Consider the following 19533-nt stretch of genomic DNA (forward strand, 5'->3'; position numbering starts at 1 on the left):
CTCTCTTAACGCTCCCAGTGCAGCTCAACAAGAGAGCATCTCCACAGACCCATTCCATGTTTCTTCTTATAAGGTTTTGGTTCCCCTAAATTCCGAGGCACATAAAATAAATTGTTGTCTATTTTGAAAAATGCATAAATCACACACAGAAATACATACGGGAAAGGCAGAGAAATTTGTCTCAAATCTAACAATACTACTAAGAGTCTAACAAGTTTTCAGAGTATCATAATGAAAATAATGGAGCATCCAGAATGGTGCAAACCTCTGACACCCATAGCTCAGAAAAGAAAGCTGTATGTAAAATGTAAGAAATGAAGAGTTGAATTATTTCCTCTAAATGCTCTTACTTCCTCCCTAAAATAAGGGTTTTCTGCATCTTCCCACAGTGCGATATAGACCACAAGTCCTGAAAGTGTGGATGGCACTTTTTTTTAAAATCAGGAGCTCTTTACTGTTCTGAGAGTTTATTTTCTATCCTGTCTGGGCCTTGTCACTGGGCACCCTCTGTTGCTGATGGGCCATGCCTTCGTGCCCCAATGATGCTGAAGTAGCTTGTTTTATGAGATCATCTAACACCCAGAGCCAGCTTGTGGGCTCTGACTCACTTTGAAAGGGTAGGGGTGACTCTCCAGGACAGTCTGTCCATGCAGAGCATTTAAAATGCATAAATAAATGAATTTGTGCACTTAATTAAATACTTTTGTGTAATTCTTAACACTAACAATTGGCCAAATGCTAAATAAGCAAGAAATGATCGGGACTTCTGAACTTTGGGAACAGAAAAGTCAGGGACTACACAGTTTCAGAAGCACTTCGACTAAATGTATCACTGGGAAGACTAAGAGGGGATGTCACTCAGAACCAAACAGGGCCACTGAAGAAGGATGGTTGGATCAGACCTGGAACAGGTGTGAAGAAAAATGACAGTCCTGATTTCTAAGTCCGACTAAGTTGAGAGAGCCTTTCTTCCCTTTGAAACAAGAAGCAACTCTCCAGGTGGATTTTCTAAGCTGTAGTTTAGGGGGAAACAACCACAAACAAATAGCACCAAACATTTCTGACAAATGGATGGCTCTGGTGCCTCAGGTACATAGGAAGGGAAGGGAAGGATAAAAATGGACACAGAAGTAGAAAGGGACCCAAAATGAATAATGAAGAATGAACACGATCTCAAAAGAACACCTGCTAGACTGACAAGAGAAGAGGAACATAAAAACAAAGTAAGATAAATACTCATCTTGCAGATATGCAAGATGGAAGGAAGGGAAGAGGAAGCAGGTATAAGGCAGTGATATAAATGAATTACACAGTAGCAGGCTTGTTTTACCACCCGCTTGAATCAGTGCTATGCAAAGATCTATGATAACAGCCACACTGTTTTGTTGATGCTCAAAATAAGCAAGAGTAATCAGGAGGAGTGATGGTGAAGCCTAGAAGTTGGGTCCATCTGTCTTTCCCTTTTCCAGGGCTCTGGTTATTATTATTGCAGTGGAACTCACTCGTCCAAGTCCACAGATGTAAGTCATTCTGTACAGCTGAGTTTCCTGATAGGTGAATGTTTGCCAATTTACAGACTGAGACTTTATGTTAAATCTTTAAACTGAATCCTTTGTTTTAATATATTATAACCTACTTTATTGTTATTTATGTTCATCACTTTTCTTTGGGCCCTGGCCAAATTAGACTCCAATGGCTAATATGTTTGTTTGTTCTTGATATTTACTAAATCACTGTAGATTCTGTGCCTTTCTATTTTATCTTTTATTTTTTCTAGTTACTTATCCTAGTACCTCTGTAGTTTTAACTTTAAGATCTCTTATCAGCCCTTAATTATATGATATGTTGTTATTTTTGTTTCTTTGCTAAGCCTTACCTCTCTCAATAGATTGTTTCATCTTTGAGGAAGCACATCACTAGTTCATGGAATTTTACAAAAGGAATTTAGGGATCTAACAGAACTGTATTTTTTTACAAATGAGAAAAAATGGGCTGACGTGGCTAACTAGGGAAAAATTAGAAACTGGTATACAGGTATCACAAAACCTCTTTTAGTGCGTACTTTCTACCTCAAACTATTAGTTAATATGCTTCAGAATGAAGGCAGTTTGAAGTATATGAATGATCTGAAGTGCAGAGATATGCTCAGAGCCTTTATTATCCCTTCTCTAAGAAACAGACTATATATAGTACATGACTCATAAGATTTGTGATGTACGCACCATGAGCTTAGATTAAATCTAATCTGTGTTCAACCTGAGACTTCTTTTAATGACTAGAGAGGGACACAGTTCCTTAAAGGCAAAGGGGGAAGGAAATGGGGGACATCAGTGGTAGTGTCAATAATAAAAACTTAATAAGGAAAAAAGGGAGTGGACATTTATTTCCACTAAGACTCAGGAAGACAAACATGGGGCCTTCAAGGAGGGTACAAGGGTTTAAGGATCATCAGCAGGAGAAATACTCTGCAAATTATTTTACATCTGCCACTCTGCCATTTTTTATTCCAGAACCCAGTGACTCATGTCTGAATTATAGGAGAGGGCTAAAGCGGGATAAAAATGGAAAGTTCTATTTGAGAAAGTCCTCCTGAAGAGGGCTTTGCATGTGCCAGATAACATGAACCGATTCCCAGCTCAGCGCCCACTGTAATGGTCGTGGGGACATCAACTGTTCTGCAGGTGTTGTGCATTCAGCCTTGGGTCCCAGTGCTCTCTGTGCTGACATTAGTGGCATTATCACCCTCTATAAGAGCATCATTTGCATTAGGAGAGGCTTTGGCAGCCTTAGCAGCAGATACCATCATTTTCCATTGGTCACTCATTCTTCTGACATCAAGTGTGCATCCTCCATAGGTCTGGCACTTGCAAGATGTTGCTCGTGACTCCCTGTGTCATTATTGTGGAGCATTGGGGCCAGGAGGAACAGAGCCAAATGAACAGTTGACAATAGTGCAGTGTAGACAATGGTAGTGGATGAGCAGGGTAATGTAGGAGCACATAGGAGGTCTTAACAGGCTTGAGGATGTTCATTTATAAGGCTGTTGAGATGGTTCAGAGCATAAAAAATGGTGACTTGGGATAAGAATTGTGGTGATATTTGGGGAGATGATCATGGTATGGATATATTGTAAAATCACAGTTGGTAAGATTGGCTGGTCAGCTGGATGAGGTATGTGAGGGAAAACTAGGAGTCAAAGAAGATGCCAAAGATTGGAATTAACCACTTGGATGTGGTTATTCAGAAGATAAGAGGTAGAATGATGGACCAATGGTACAAACCAGATTAGGAAGAAATTAATGACAGGAGGGAGATTGTAGGTATGGTGGAGATAAAGGGCTTGAAAGAGTCAGAAGTCTTATTGTGAAGAGGTGGTCAGAAGTAATTAGAGGAGGAAACTGAGAAGACAGAAGACTGTCACAAGTGGTTCACAGCCAGAGCCTGTGGGGGCAAAGTGGGAGGATGGGCAAGGGGTAAGGTACAAGCCCGGAAGACGGGGCATGTCTGCACATGTTGATTACTCATCAGAAGTTCTCAAAAGTACCTAGAAGTAGGCAGGAAATTCAAAGTTCTTCTGCTTGTGCATTGAGAGGAGCCAAGGAAAATTGATTCTTATTATCATGGCTCTATCTTCACACTCTTCTAGAATGGCCCACGGAGCATAGTTATCAACAAGTAAATTTTCTGATATAGGAGATCAGCAACTGTTAACTTTTATCCTCCTTTCCCACTCTTTACCCAACAAAACAAAGTTCATGGCTAATACTTCAATAGGTAGTCAATACAACATTTTGATATGTCATTGATACTTGATTTAGAGACAAAAATGAATCTGTATTTCTGTGGCTTCAAAAAGTGATGGATTTTTTCAACCTGCTGTTTTAGTTGGTTATTTAGTGTCAAAGTATTTTGATGATTTTGTTAGTTCTTTTAGGGAATTGCACTTTGGGCGTAGGTTCAAAAGTCTTTAGGTATGAAAAGTTGAATAGATCTTGATTTTCATTTGGAGATTTCCATGACAAAAGTGTCCCTGTCTGCAGATGGAATGGCCAGGCCACTTCAGCAAAAGCCGACCCAGACCTCCTCCCATTGCTTCTTAAGTAACACAGAATGATGGAAAAATAGTACAAAACAAAGAAAGGGCAAAACTCTAAGCCATGTTTTAAGATTCTAGGAAGGAAAAGAAATGCTAAATGCACACATAGGCACACGTATTCTTTCTAAAATACAGATCAACAAATATCCCTCCAGGCTCCACTGCTCTTGGGAACATTATCAAAGAGAGGATCCATTTTCATCTCTGATCTTTATGTCAGATTCACTGAGCCTGGCAGTTGACCCCAGGTACAGGTGGTGTTTAGCACTGTTTTTAAAATTTTGTTTTCTGCATCTGCCTCTTTCCATCCTGGGTCCTCCAGCAAATCCAGATGTGTCAAGACATTTGAGGACATTTCTTCCACACAGAGACGTTAGGAATAGATGGTGACTAATTGGATTTCTCCATGGCAGAAAGAATGTGAATGCCTCCAAAATCCAGCAAATGACAATGATAGTTAGTATTTTGATCACTGACGTACACTTCCTCATTCAGTCCTCACAACATCAATGATACACAGGAATTATTCTTTCCAGTACACAGTGTGTAAATCCCTTCCCCAAAGTCCCATAAGTAGGATGGGTTAGAGCCAGAGTCAGCACCCAGGTCGTTAGTTTCTAGAGCCAGAGTTCTTTCTAAAAAATATCTTTAATGTAAGAAGCCTCTAATGTAACTTGGATGTGTTTGAAGTATGTTTTCTAAAAGCCCCAGGTATTCCTGAGTGGACAAATGTTAGACCTACTATATTATGAGACTCAGTTTTCCAATTTGAACTTAGTCATTCTCATGGTCATCAAGACATGAGGCATCGATGCTGCCATCACAGAAGTCATAGTCTAGTTCCGGAAGCTGCAGAGTTCAGTGGGTAAGATCACAGACTTGGATGTGATACACACACACTTTGGGACTCATAGATCTAATAATACCAAGTTGTGTTGACACCATTATTTTTTCTTATTAAGACAAAATTCTTTCTCTTTAAACAGGCTTTAGAAATACTAACCACAGAATGTTAATGAAAGATTAAATAAGATGATGCATATATAACCTATTGCGTAACGTCTGCCTTTGGTAAACTGTAGCTATTATTATCAGTGCTGTAGTATTATTTACACTTCTAGAAATACGAGCAATATAACAAGGCATCTATGATAAATTCCAAGCTAGTGGTATGTACAGTGTACGTTCTAGGAAGCTGAGCTCTAATCTTCTCTCCTCCACAAAGTTCTCCCCGAGGAAGTACATGGTACAATTTTAAGAAATGCTTGTACAGGGTAAATGGTTTGAACATTCTTCCTCTGAAATGATTTTTCCCACTCTGAACTTGTATCTATTTAACACCCTTAGTGTCTTTTTTTCTTTTTAGGTCTTAGAGTCATATTGTGCTTTGTAGCATCTTCCAAAGGTGTTTAATCTCTTAATACTATTTTACTGTTCACCTATTTAGGTCCTGTCTCACAAATGACTTATTAGTTCCCAAGGGAAAGGTTGTGCTTTTCTGTTATATTTGAATATTTTACAATATTTAGTAGGTAGCATTTCATATTGTAAGTACTAAAAATATATTTGTTAATTTTGATTCTACTTAATTAATTTGCTTGGATTTGATTTTATAATAGGTCTAGGAGGATTTTCATAGGCAGATAATGCCTTCTGCTATGAGTATAATTACACAATTCCATCATATTTTTCCCACTGGAGATTTAGAGGGGGGAGTTGATTGTTCTAGAATCGAACAAGCTGGCCTTTAGAAAAGAAAGACACTATTTAAGATGGATGATTACTTATTACTAAATGAAATGACTCAGGAAAATCTAACATTTGGAAATGTCTGTTTTATTTACAGTAGTTTGATAGTAAGAATAACAATTTTGAAGCCATTTAAAAGTTTCTCATATAATGTAATTTGTAGAAGTAGATATCTTTGTTCAGTCTTCCACCTTTGAAATGGACAATTCTGGAAGAAAAAGCACATCATTGTGTTCATATACTGGATGGAAAGTCTTGAGGCTCTGCCTACATAAGGAAGAAAAACAGAAAGAAATTACCTAGCAAGAGAATGGTACAGACTGCTCATCCTTATCAGTTAAACCCAAATGAGCTTAGTTTTATTTGATTGTTTTTATTACTGGCATTGTTTTGGCATTAGCAGTTGTTTAAGAAATATCCCCCTTTGTCAATATACACAATACTAATTCTAATAAAGACATCCAGGTGGAGAGAAATAAAAAGTAGATACCGGAGACAGGGTACCTGAAGCTGACATCAGAATTTGCAGTCAAATCAAGGAGGTGACTTTGAGGACAGAGCCAGGTAACCATGTATGCTTATGATTGATGAGGAAACAGTGCTGGGGTGAATTATGCAGGCTGTGTTTGGTTGGAAATATCTACTTGGAGCAGCTAAGACGTGAACTGAGCTTCATTTAAATAACCTGTCAATTCATTTGACTAATTCCATTACTTGATTTGTCAAAGAGAGACTGAAATCAAACAGACCCGACCAAAAAGATTGCTCCATTTCCTACACGGTCCACAAACAGAGCTTTTACCATTTATTTGCCATTAAAACAGTCTACAGCAAATTGGATGGAAGGGAAATTTTAATTCTTTACCCAATTTATCTAAACTGCATAGACACTTAGCTTTTCAGAGTAATAGTGTCTTAGTCTATTTCATTAATTCCAAAGGGTGCTGAACTGTTACAGGATGAACCTGGGGAGAAGTTGTGCAGCTTATGAGAATTTTCTATTATTCCTGCACAAGAGACCCCAAACCCCACTGGTGTCATGGATATGGAAGCCACAGGTTCATGCATTGAAGCTGCTTTATTTCAGGTCTCTAGTGTCTTTGCAACATGGAGGCATACTGGGAAGGGTTTAGATGTAATTTCCCACTTAGATGTTATCCAAGAATGGGGGTTTGAAAGGGAACAATATATTCAGTGTACAATGAATGCTCACACACACAAACACAAGCATAGAAAAGATACTTTATTTAAAATTACTCTCTTTGTTTTTAAGAGAATTGTCCAAAGAGCTCAAGGTTTTAAAATGGAACTCTTTTTTTTTTAAGATTTTATTTATTTATTTTTAGAGAGGGAAGGGAGGGAGATAGAGAGAGAAAGAAACATCAATATGTGGTTGCTGGTGGTTATGGCCTACAACCCAGGCATGTACCCTGGCTGGGAATCAACCCTGCGACACTTTGGTTCACAACCTGAGCTCAATCCACTGAGCTATGCCAGCCGGGGCTGAGATCAAGGTTTTAATGGCACTTACCCTAGGCTGATCCTAAGACACTAATGGCTCTCGGGATAGACTCCATGCCTGCTTCAGATGCCCAGTCAGAGAGGGTAGTGATTTGCCAGAGGTCCATTGCTAGTTAGTGTTAGAGCTGAGATTAGGATCTAACTGACCTGTACTTTTTTTTTTTCTTATGATGAGGTGCTCTTTGTATTTCTCAGGTTACTTACCATTTAAGAGAGGAGGTTAAAATGCAACCAAAATATAATTAATAGTAAATCATGTCACTGCTTATAGTCCGATAAAGGGCAAGAGAAGAGTATGCCATCTGATGCTGAGGTGCTTTAGAAAGTTTGAGATCGAGGCTTAAATTTTGAAAACTATATCCTAAGACAGGCCAGAATGGAAGAAAATATCATTATTTCACTCCTTCTTCTCACTTCTTTTTGACGCTGTTAACAATTGTAGAATTTATTGTGCATACCATAGTGCTTTGCCATCAAGTAGATTACCTGTAGGAAAGACAAATGTGAATATGAATTAGGATTGGAGAAGTTAATGGGAATTTGGAAACAGGAATCAGCATTTTATTTTTCTCCACTGGGGATGCATACAAATAAGTCAGCACATCCTGTTTTCCCCTGTCTTTCCTTCCTGTTTTAGTAACATAAATACTAATTGGTTGCTATGGTGATCTCAAGCTTGTAACTAAAACAGAGGTATCTAGGTAACAGTGTCTAAAGGTGAGAATGGTAACTGCTTAAACTGGAGTTTTGTCGGGAGATGGTGCTGGCATATAAAAACTGGCAAATGTAGTCTCAGCTTCAAAAGATTGGGGAATTTTTTAATTGTATCCTCATCACTTCTAACTACATCAGTTCATCTACCCACAGAGGCTGAATTGCCTTCAGATAAGTTGGTCTCTGAAGTTGACAACTTCCATAAACTTGCAGTCAATGAGAAATACCAGTTATGGGCAGAATTTAGCACTTAATACACTTTTTATTTTATTGCTGAAAAGGGTTCAGCGGCACTAAGATGATTTAAGCCATCAATGAGATGCAGTGGAAACAGCCTAGTAAAATCACAGTCTGTGCCTCTTCTCCATGACTCATGGGTTTATTAAGAAATCTCATTCTTTAGGGCCCAAAGGATGAACAACGTTTCTCCAAGTCGAGACCCTTGTGCTTTAATCAGTGGCTGCCACCAATTAGCTGCACGATACCATGTAACCTTCCAGGTCTCTGTTTCCTCATTTATGATGGGGATGATAACTGGGCCTCCCTCCCAGGACTATTCTGAGGATTAAGAATTGGATTATTCTAAAGCACTTTGCAAATATAAGTGTTACATGAATACTGGATACCAACTTATGCCTTTGATGTCATTAGCTCTTCACATTTGAAAGTTATAAGGAGGGCTTAGTAGTTATAAGGGTTCAAAAGAGAACTCTTCTCTGTAAAAAGAGAAATCTATAATATATACACACATAGATATAGATATTCTTATATACTTGTCTGTTGATATAGAGGATGTTATTTTTGCATGTTTATTTAGTTGGTGATCATCAGGATGTGGAGTGGACTTTTTTCTGTTGTCCTAGATGGTAAGTGGCTTCAAGAAGATGGACAGAGTCATCATTTACTGAGTGTGAGCTTGGAAGCTTTCCTAGTTCTTGTTTAGCAGCAACCCAAGGTCAGTTGTCCCTATCATACTTCCCTTTCTTCCCTCAGCCTACGAGAGGGAAGGCATGGGGATTATGGAGAATGTAAGGAAGAGGGTGCAGTGATTCTTCTGTTTCTGCCTTAACTCAAGGGATGTGGGGAGGACATGCAACTGCCCCACTGAAACTAAGTATGGCGCTTAAGGGCTGCATAGGAATCGTTTACATGGTGTGTAACAGGAAGAGGTCACTTCTCTTTCTTTTGACCTCGTTGGACATGGGTCTTCTGTGACTATTTAAACAAGGGAATATAGAAGTGGAGAGGACAGAATAAAGAGATGGTTTGCGCAGAATGGTCTCTAGTCCTACTATTTGGCTGGGCAAAGGTGTATGCCTTTCCCTTGGCTAAAGTGGAATGGAAGTAGTTAAGCGTGAGCCATCTTTCTAGCATAACATCTAAAAGAGCTGACCACTGGGCAAGGGGATTCCAGCAGCAGGAGGCTGTTGGGTAGACATAAGGGCTTGGAGCAAAGGAGGTCTAGTGAGGTACATTAAACAGTTGGGCTTATTCAGTAAAGCAAGGGGTGATCAAAGTGATATTGCTGAAGAGTTAGAGTGGAATCAAAATGGAGACTTAAAAGACTGAACTGTGTCTAGCAAGGAAACAAATGTCACAAATCATTGAATCAGATATTTGATTTTTGTATTCCTATTACAATGAAATGAATATTTTAAACATGGTTCTGACCAATTATGTAGACTGACATGTTCATTTGTTTAACTAGCTTGATAATCTTCATTATATCACTAAGAAAGAAAATCACCAGTGGCATGTAAATGAAAAATTTTTTGAAGTGGTAATAATAAATGTTTAGTATGTGACAGATGCTATATTAAGCCCTTTACATAGACTATGTTAATGTTCACAAAAATCATATGTAATTGGTACTGTTGTCCCTACATCATAGCAGAGGAAACTGAGGACTTGAAAATTTAAGTGACTCATTAAGATCAAAGCAATAGTAAGTGTGATAGCTTTACCTGTTTTGCTGTCTAATGGAATAGACCTTTCTGAAGTCCATTGTTTAAGAGCAAATCATTAAAATGGAACATTATCTTACTGTTTCCTAAAGTGTATATATTTGGATATTGTTCATGGTGTATGACTCATCTTTGTTCTGTAACCTGAGGCAGCTAATGCTACTGATTAAAATAAAAATCACACATTAAGGCAGCTTGTGGCCACTATATATTTGTGATCATGGGACCTCATCAGGGCCCTCAATGCTGACAAAAGGGCCTATTATGACATTTTAAAATAACTTTAATCCTTTAAAATAACCTTTTAAACTGATAGGTAGTTTTTGAAATTCTTTAAAACTTTTCCCCCAACCAGAACTTCAGACATTTCGACCAATCCGTTTGCCAAAGGAGTCACCAGTATGCAAATATGAGGGTTTTTCTTGATATCAACATGAGGGATTATAAGCAGCTATTCAGGAGGGATGGATGTAGAGAACTGAGAAAAAAGCTATGTAGTACCCATGTTCTAGGATTGGGGTCATTCTTCCCTCTTTTACCCCATAAAATGTGTGTGAGTAACCCTAAATCCACAACCTTTATATTATAGATAAAGATGTTATAGATAACTATTCAATTGGTGTTTAATGAGTTAAAACAGAGCATGTTAATTTTGGAGCATAGAATAGAAATACATAAAAGTAAATAAAAATTGCCTCCATAAATCATGTATATAACCAGTATTAGGAACTCTAGGGAGTCAGGATGGATAAGGTGCCCACTTTCAAGGAGACACCTGGTAGTAACTAGGTAATTGGGACTGACAAAGGAGCTACATGAACAAACAACCATGAGCAGAATAGACACTTCTGACTTTATGATTGATTCAAGCAATGTGTTTCAGGTGTCATAAAAGATGAATGAGTTTCTTCTTTGTCCCTTTAGTGTGTATATGCCAAAGACATTTTCAAAAGCTGCCCCCCAGATGTACCCTTTCCTAGGAACAAGGCTGTCCCACAGTGCTGGTTCTAGTGTCAGTAACGGGGAGAAGCTGTGTGAGAAGTGAAGGCATAGCTAAAGCATTTGAGAAAGGCCTAGTTTTACAGAGTCAGCTATCAGATAACTGGTCATATCTTAAGCTTGACAGTTTGGACTGTAACTTCTCGTATATATATCTTATTCATATATGTCAGTATTGATATATATCAGTACTAATATATATGAGAAGAAATGTATATATATATATATATATATATATATATATATATATATATCATCCATTTGAGAAATCAAATGAGTAACAAACAGTAGAAAAATTCATTTGACATTACCAAGTTTAGACAAACTAAGCAGACTCCTTTACTGTGGGTCTTCGCAGTGCATTTAAAATGCTAATGTGAATTTCAAGTCTTCTGGATAGTATATGATGCTTCTCAATGTGCTTCTTATTCATTTATTATTCAGCAAATATCGAGAGTGTCCATTACTTGCTAGATGCCATACTGTAGTAAAGACAGACTGCCTCATCAAACCACTCCAGGAGTACAGAAAGAGGCCCAACCTACAGGGGAGGGAGTCGGACAGCTGCTTTTCTGTCTGCACTGTTTCAGGCCCAGGAAAATGCTAACTAGAGAAGCATCTGTGAGATGAAGAGTGGGATTATCTGCAGGAAGCCGGGCATCTGCCCACCTTTCTCCTTTCTGATAATTAACCATCATCTCTGCACTTTCTCATCTTCTTTGTATTGATCTTTCATCATATAATGGCCACAAAGAGCCAAAGGAAGGCTTAATAACAGACATTAAAATGAATAAGTAATTACAGCCACTAATCTTCCTCAACCAACTGATTATTTGTTCAGTGGTACTGTTATATAAAATGAGGTTTACGTAATTTAAAAGGGCATCATCATGTCGTTTCTATAGCTTTTTTTTCTATCTGTCCTTTCTTCTGATACCTTTAAAGACTAAAATAAAGGTGTAATTGTTGCTGCATATGTAGGGACAGAGGCAGTGGGGTTATAGAGACAGATGAGTAATTTATGCCCAAAATACTCATTGATTTGGAATATCAGATGCACTTTTTGCACTTTAAATTTCAAAATTTTTAACCTATTTTACAATGAGTATGATATTACCTTTTAGCAAGTTTGATCTTATCACAAAATATCCCATTTCTGTCTACATTTGATGCTACTTTATAATCTATCCTTAGTCAGCATATGGATAATTTTATACTCGAGGTCTATATATACACTTCATCTTTAATGTTGTTTTTTTGGTGTTGTAAGAATAAAATTATAATGTTATTTTGCAGTATCCTTTAAAAAATAATTTATAATTGTTGTCCTTCAAGAATTGTTTGTGTGCCCCCTGAAGTGGACAGAAATACAGGTCTGTAAGCCCCACACTCGGCTTGACCTGGTCGTCATTGCGTGAGCAGAGTCAAGAAAAAAACTGCTAGTCTAGGGACTGCCTTTAGAAATACTTGGTAAGGCAAGCAGGAATCAAATTTTTGAGACAGCTGTCTTAGAATCCCAGAGTTCACTTTTACAATGAATAGACTATGAAAAAGGTGTAAGCAACTGACAGTCAACATTAAAAATCAACACATCAATTGAGTACCTACTATGTGCCCAGCACTTTCTCATACACTCCTCTTCCTGTGTTATCAGCTCTACCGTTTTTCTGTTTTCCTCTTCTGGACAGTCACCATTGACTTTGCATAGCCTAGAGTTTCACGCAACTATAGCATGAACAAGAGTAGTCCTTCGTGTCCCTCCTAGCCACAGGTTTACATGATATTTCAGCTGAATCTCAAAGCTGAACATCCTGATTTTCCCAGTTCTAAATTCCTGCCAGGGGAATCTGATGGGGAGAAAACACTTGTTTTATCCTACTTATGGGCTCCAAGTATGGCCCTATGGATATGCATGTATTTACTGACTGACCACTTGTGGCAGGAGAGCTCTGGATGGAGTGCATGGACTGTAGGTAACAGAACGACTAGTGGCTAATTAGCTGCAGCAAAATGGCTTCACGTAAGCCAGGCTTTGCACCTCAAACCAACAACAACAGGGAAAGAGATGATTGATCTCTTTCATGTAACAGCTTTTAGGAGCACAGACAGCTTTGCCAAAAACACCCCATCAGATTTCCTCTCATGTCTTATCGACCAGAGGTGGGTCAGAAGCACATTTTTAACCTGACCACTGATATAAAAATCCCAGTTACTATGTCAAATACCATTATTGGCTGACAAGACAGAATATGTTCCTAGACTTAGAGAGAGGGTTCATTCCCCTTTTTTATTTGAGGAAGGGGTGGATACAAACAACGATGGAATTCTGTTAGAATAGGATGCTTAAAATAAATCTAGAGTTTCTTACTATGTTATTTTGCCATTAACTTTTCTCCTACTGGGATTTAACCCTAAAATACTATGTGGTGAATTCCCCAGCTGGACCGAGAATCATAGAAAAGTGGCCCAGTAAAAGATAGCCCAAACTTCATAGTGTCATACGGGTTGTCTAAATTTCATAGCAAATGCTACTTATTGTGAGTGTGTGGTTTTGTGTATACCTAGGTATATATGCTTATTTAACAACCTAGAAACTTAAGAAACTCACTTTATCCCTCTTTAAGGACTGAATTGCCTAATGGGGAGGGAGAGGTCATAGGATTCGGCCAGTATCCTCACCAGACTCTTACTGGAAGGAATGGCTCTTGCTGAAGAATTTTGAAGCTGTGAAGTGATATGCAAATGTAGGACATTATAATGACCCTTTCTCATTAGCACTCTAAAATCCCTAATGCAGCTACAAAATGTCCACAGGAAAAATATGTTTATATAAAAATAAAAATATGTAAAAGAATGGTTTGAATAAAAACTCCATGGCTTGAGATTTGGTCTTATTTTGAAATGAGGTCAGCCTGGTTGGGTTTTGAATTTCAATAGCGAAATTTTGCATGGCTCTATGAGTTATACAAAGATATTTTAAATGTTGGGAAGAAGAAAGCCCCTCACAGATAACAGCAGGAACCACACTGGCAGAGTTGAAGGAAGTAGAGAAACAAATGCAAAATGAGGAGAACAAATACATATTTTCTCTCAGGGTGTTCAAAGAGCAGGGGAATAAAAGAAACCGAGGGAGATGGTCGCAGAAGGCAGCTAATACCACACTTCCGGAGACAGTAGGGCTCCTGCTGAAACAGAAAGGTGCTGGGTACAGGTGCTCACCAGGACTGTGTGAGGCAGTGATGAGGACACCGTGCTGAGGGTCTAATCTATGGGAGCTTTGCCCTGGCCCTGCTATTACTGAATCTTTTGACTTTGAGCGTGTCATGACATATTTAGGACTCAAGTTGTCTCAAATGTGAAATGAAGGGTGTGGGTGAGGTTTGGGTTCTCTCAGAGCAAACCTGGTTCATGACAGATTAAGGCAGAGGTTACTTCTGCCTGCACTTTCCACGCATACTACTGTGGCCCCAGTATATACATACATAATGGGGTCATGCACACCAAATTACCTTACTGCTAAGAGTGCCCACACAAACACCCCAGAATGGTCCTTGAGAAGCAAGTAGAACATCATCATATGTGAACACCTTAACGTAAATGTGTAGGGTCTTCTATATGTTAAAATTCTAAGGAACCTGGAAATATGTCTTTTATTGGAAAGTGTGTCTTCCAAAAGGTCTGAAAAGATTTTGAAAGTGGCTTAAGCATGACTCTCCGAAAGTTGTGACTCAGTTGGATCCAGATTGGAGCCTTGAAATCTGTTTACAAAAATCTCCCCATGCAGTTCTTACGAGCTTCCCAGATGAAAGCCGAAGTCCTAAAGGAAAAGATAATTAATATGACTCAGTTCACAGACACAAAAAATGTCATTGACATTGTCTTATCACTTGCTTCATAAAGTCACAGTGAATTTATTTATTTATTTTAAACCTACTTTATAGAATATTATAGTTTTAGTTGTTATGCTATCTACTGCACACATTTAAACATTCTATACTTGAAAATCATATAGCTATACTTTTCAAATGTATTTCATTGGTGTTAAGATTATGAATGATTTTGAAATTTTCTTCATATTTACCTTAGGTCCAAGACAGCTCAGAGTCATATTTGACCTCAGTCATGGCAACTGCATAATTAAGTTTGGCTTCATATTTGTGTTCTTTCTTTCCTTGAAACTTATTTTTTTATCAGTGTATCATTATTTTAAATATACAGCTGTGGCTGGTGTGGCTCAGTGGATTGAGTGTTGGCTTTTGGACTAAAAGACTGCTGGTTCAATTCCCAGTCAAGGCACATGCCTGGTTTGTAGGCAAGGTCCCCAGGTAGGGACATGCAAGAGGCAACCAGTTGATGTTTCTCTCACACATTGATTTTTCTTTCCCTCTCTTCCTCCCTTCCTCCTCTCTCTTTAAAGATAAATAAATAAAATCTTTTAAAAGTATACACATTTTCTGTATATTTCTTCATTGCCTTAGTGAAAATATTGGGGATAAGAAAGAAGCATGTGTAAGGGCAATGAATGGAGAGGAGAAAAGATGAATTAAAAGGGCTGGGAGGAGAACATAAGAAAGGGAGACAAGTGAAGAAGGCAGAAAGAAATAGGTAGGCAGACTCATTTGAAGAGAAACTCCCCTCAGCTTGATACTATGATGAATTTGGAAATACATCTGTCTGTAAAGGAAAGGGTCAAGCCATTTTTTCAAAAGTGGGATGAGCTTTGTGGATCCAAATCAGAATACAGGGTCAGAGGATGCTTCAATGTTCTAAGTTATGAAATTATCAACATAGTTTTTCATAATGCTTATTGAACAGGTGTGCTAAGATTTTTCCAGAGTAATCATTCCAATCAAGAAATATAATATCTTCTAATTCCAGATAAGGCAAAGTTTAAGAAATGCATAGGTTGGTATGACTGGTACACTTGTCTCTTAGAAATATCCCTTTCATTTACCGAAATGATGTTGAATTAAGTCTGGGAGTCGCTTATCAAATAAATTTCCTGGAGTACAATGTTAGTGTTGCTTTATTCATAAAAACATATTTTTATCAGGGAGAGAAAAGTTGAAAATCAGATTCTTTGATATCATGTAAGTAATGACCCAAAAATGGCCTGATTTGCAGGATGACAGGCTGTGGAAACTTCACTAACACCTCCCAATTGTGTAGTTTCCCCAAATCAGTTTTACATAAATATAAAGGTGTGCAATCTGCCTGTTAATATTAATGTGCTCATTTGCCGGTGAGTTGAAATAACATGACACGTCTGGGACTGGCCTCATTGACCCCTTTGGCAGTGGTGATTCATTAAGTGGTCACTCCTTGAGACAGCAATATCTGTTTGAACGGCTATTAACATTTTGAGACCTTACCTAGGTATTTATTGCTTTTGAGTAGAAATCTGCATCACGATTAGCTAAAGACAGGGTGTGTGTGTGTGTGTGTGTGTGTGTGTGTGTGTGTATGTAAAGAGTGGAAACAAGGTGACATGAACTGCAATATATAAATTCTGGAATTATCCAGCTGATGTAAGTATGAAGGAGAGTTTGAGTTGAGGGTAAAATGGGTTTTCAGAATAATTATTAATAGCATCCTTGTGCAGAACTTAAAATACATTCTACACATCCATCTGACACATTTTGGGGGATACACACCACATTCCATTTAGGCTGATGCCAAGGACAAAAGAGAAAAAGATGGTAGTGGTAGACACTAAGCGGGTGAGCAATGAACGTATAGGTGCACTGAGTGTGAGGACGTGTTGGGTAAGGGGGGTAGGGTGAGATGGAGGTGATGGAGTATTTCAGACAGGGTGATCAGGTTAGCCGTCTCTGATAAGGGGAAACTTGAGCAGGGACCTAAGAAAGTGACAGAAGAAGGATGCAATTATCTGGTGAAGACAATACCTTAGGGAGGCAGTGTTTTAGAAGGCACTGCAGGGAAGTGTGTTGGGCTTGTCTGGAGGAAGAATGAGAAGGCCCATTCTGTGGTAGAGAAAGGTGGGGTTGGGTTTGCAAGGCTGCTGGAAGGATCACCTAGACCTTTTCAAGCTGCTGTAAGACCATTAGACAGTTTTGAGAAGAAAATGCACTAATTCTTGAGTTTTGTTTATGAGAGGTCACTTTTCTGTTGTGTGAAGAGTACAATGAAGGGGTTAAGGGGAAAAAAGTTCAGAAAGCTGTTAGAGAAAGCATTACAATGAAATATTTTAATGAGGAAGGGTGCAAGTAGGGAGAATAGATGGATCCTGGATGTATTTTAAAGGTAATACCAGAAGAGTTTCTGATAGCTTGGATGTGGGATATAGAATAAATGTAGAGAAGACAAGGATGATTGAATGAGTCCAAAATTTTTAATTTTTTTTCTGCCTCAGTTACTAAATGAAGAATCAAGATCTTGGACCAAAAATTTCTCATTTCAGGTTGTTGCATTAGAGCTGGCATACAGATGATTTCTTATGTTCCATGTGAGTTATATTCTTAGTGAAATATCTTTTTATAAATTTCTTCCCAACATAGGAATCCTCATTCTCACACTCCTGGTAGAGATGCTCATCCAAGCCTGTGCTTGATTGAATTAACCAGGTTTTAAAATTGAACAAAGAAAGTCTAGATCTTTTCCATTTTTTAGCAGGTAACTTAACTCCTCCCCCCCTTTTTCTCAGAAATGTGAAGAATTCCTCACCTATGAAGAATTACTGTTACAGTATTGAGTATTTGCTTTGTGTTAAGTAATTTATCACATTGACATTTTCTGGAAACCTTGGGCATGGTCCTTGTTGTCACCACATTCTTTCAGAAGAATCCAAGGTTCAGAGAGCCTTAGACCATGCAGAGCTCTTAAAAAAATATTTTCTTTAAATCTTTTCTTGTGAGTGTGTGTGTGAATTATTGTATAATACACACACAGAAAGTCACTTGAAAAACATGAATAGTTTCATCACAGTATGATAGATTTATCACAGTATAATCACCTTTGCAATCACCACACAGAGTAAATCAAGAAATAGAACAGTAGTCACACCCTAAAAGCCCCCACATCCATTCTCATCACTGCACTTTTTCTCTTCAAAGGTTATCATTAGCCTGATGTTGCACAGTCACTTTATTTTTATCATTTTATCACGTAAGCATAGATCAGCAAACACTACAGTTAAGTTCAGTATGTTTATATTTTAACACTCACGTGGATCATATCTTACAACATGAAATATTTTGTGTCAGGTGTCTCTGCTTCAGCATTGCATTTTGAGTTTTACCCATGTGCTAGACTTAATTATAGTCCATTTATTTTCTGTTCTGCCTGTTATTCTATTGTATGGCTTTATTACAACCTATTTGTCCATTCTACCATTAAAAGGTGTTTTTGTTTGTTTGTTTGTTTGTTTGTTTGTTTTAATACTGTTTCCAAACATTTTTTCCCATGTGTTTCGGTTCAAAGATGCACTGATTTCTCCTGAGTTTATATGTAACAGTGGAATTGCCAAGTTGTAGGCAATGTGGATTTCCAGTTTTACTAGGTGGTAACAGCTTGACAAAGGATTTGCACTAATTTATACTCCCACTAGCACTATATGAAAGTTCACATGGGGCAGATGCTTGTTAATATTTTATATTGTCACTATTTTCAATTGTAGATATTATGTAAGAGCGCAGTAGTGTCTCATTTTGATTTTTAACTCTAATTTCCCTGGCATTAATGGGGTTGAAATCTTTATTTCTATTTCTATCATATATTCTCTTTTCTAAAATACAGATTTAAATCCCTACCAAACCTTTCTATTAGACTGTTAGTATTGTTCTTATTGATTTACAGGATATATTCCGGATTTCTTAAACACATTCTAAAATCAAGATCTTCAGCCATCATCTTCCGTGCAATGGCTTGTTGTTTTAATCTTTTACTAATGCCTTTTGATCAAGTTTATCAATCTTTTCTTTTAGGGTAGTGCTTTTTCAATCCTCTTAAGAAAGCAGACACTACTTCTTTGTTATGTGTTTGGTAGAATTAAGTCATGAAGCCATTTGAGTTTTGAGTTTTCTTAAAGCACTTGTGTCCATTTTGGCAAGTTGAATTTTTCCATATTTTTCCCCATTTCATCTAAATTTTTAATGTATTGGCATAAATATGCTTGTACTATCTTCACATGATCATTTGAATATTTTTAGAATCTGTATTGGTGTTCTGTTTTGTTTCTGATATTGACTACTAGCACCATCTCTCTTTTATGATTAGATTGACAATGTATTTATTGATTACTATCTTAGTTTTGTCTCTTACACACATATCTATGCTCTACTTATTGCTCTCCTAAGAGGCTGTCAAAAGTTTAGCTCTACCTTTCAACCTTTTAGCCTTCTAAAAGTTCTTCCAGATCTGGTAAATGCCCTTAATGGAAGAGGGGCTCTCAGTGCCAGGCTCAGCCCTCCCTTCGACTCTTTTCTGATAATTCTACAATTTTTATTAGCACCCCACTGCTTTTAAACACCC

This window comes from Phyllostomus hastatus, unplaced genomic scaffold, assembly GCF_019186645.2.
Source record: "Phyllostomus hastatus isolate PE091 unplaced genomic scaffold, TTU_PhHast_1.1 phas_contig_80, whole genome shotgun sequence".
Lineage (NCBI taxonomy): Eukaryota > Metazoa > Chordata > Mammalia > Chiroptera > Phyllostomidae > Phyllostomus > Phyllostomus hastatus.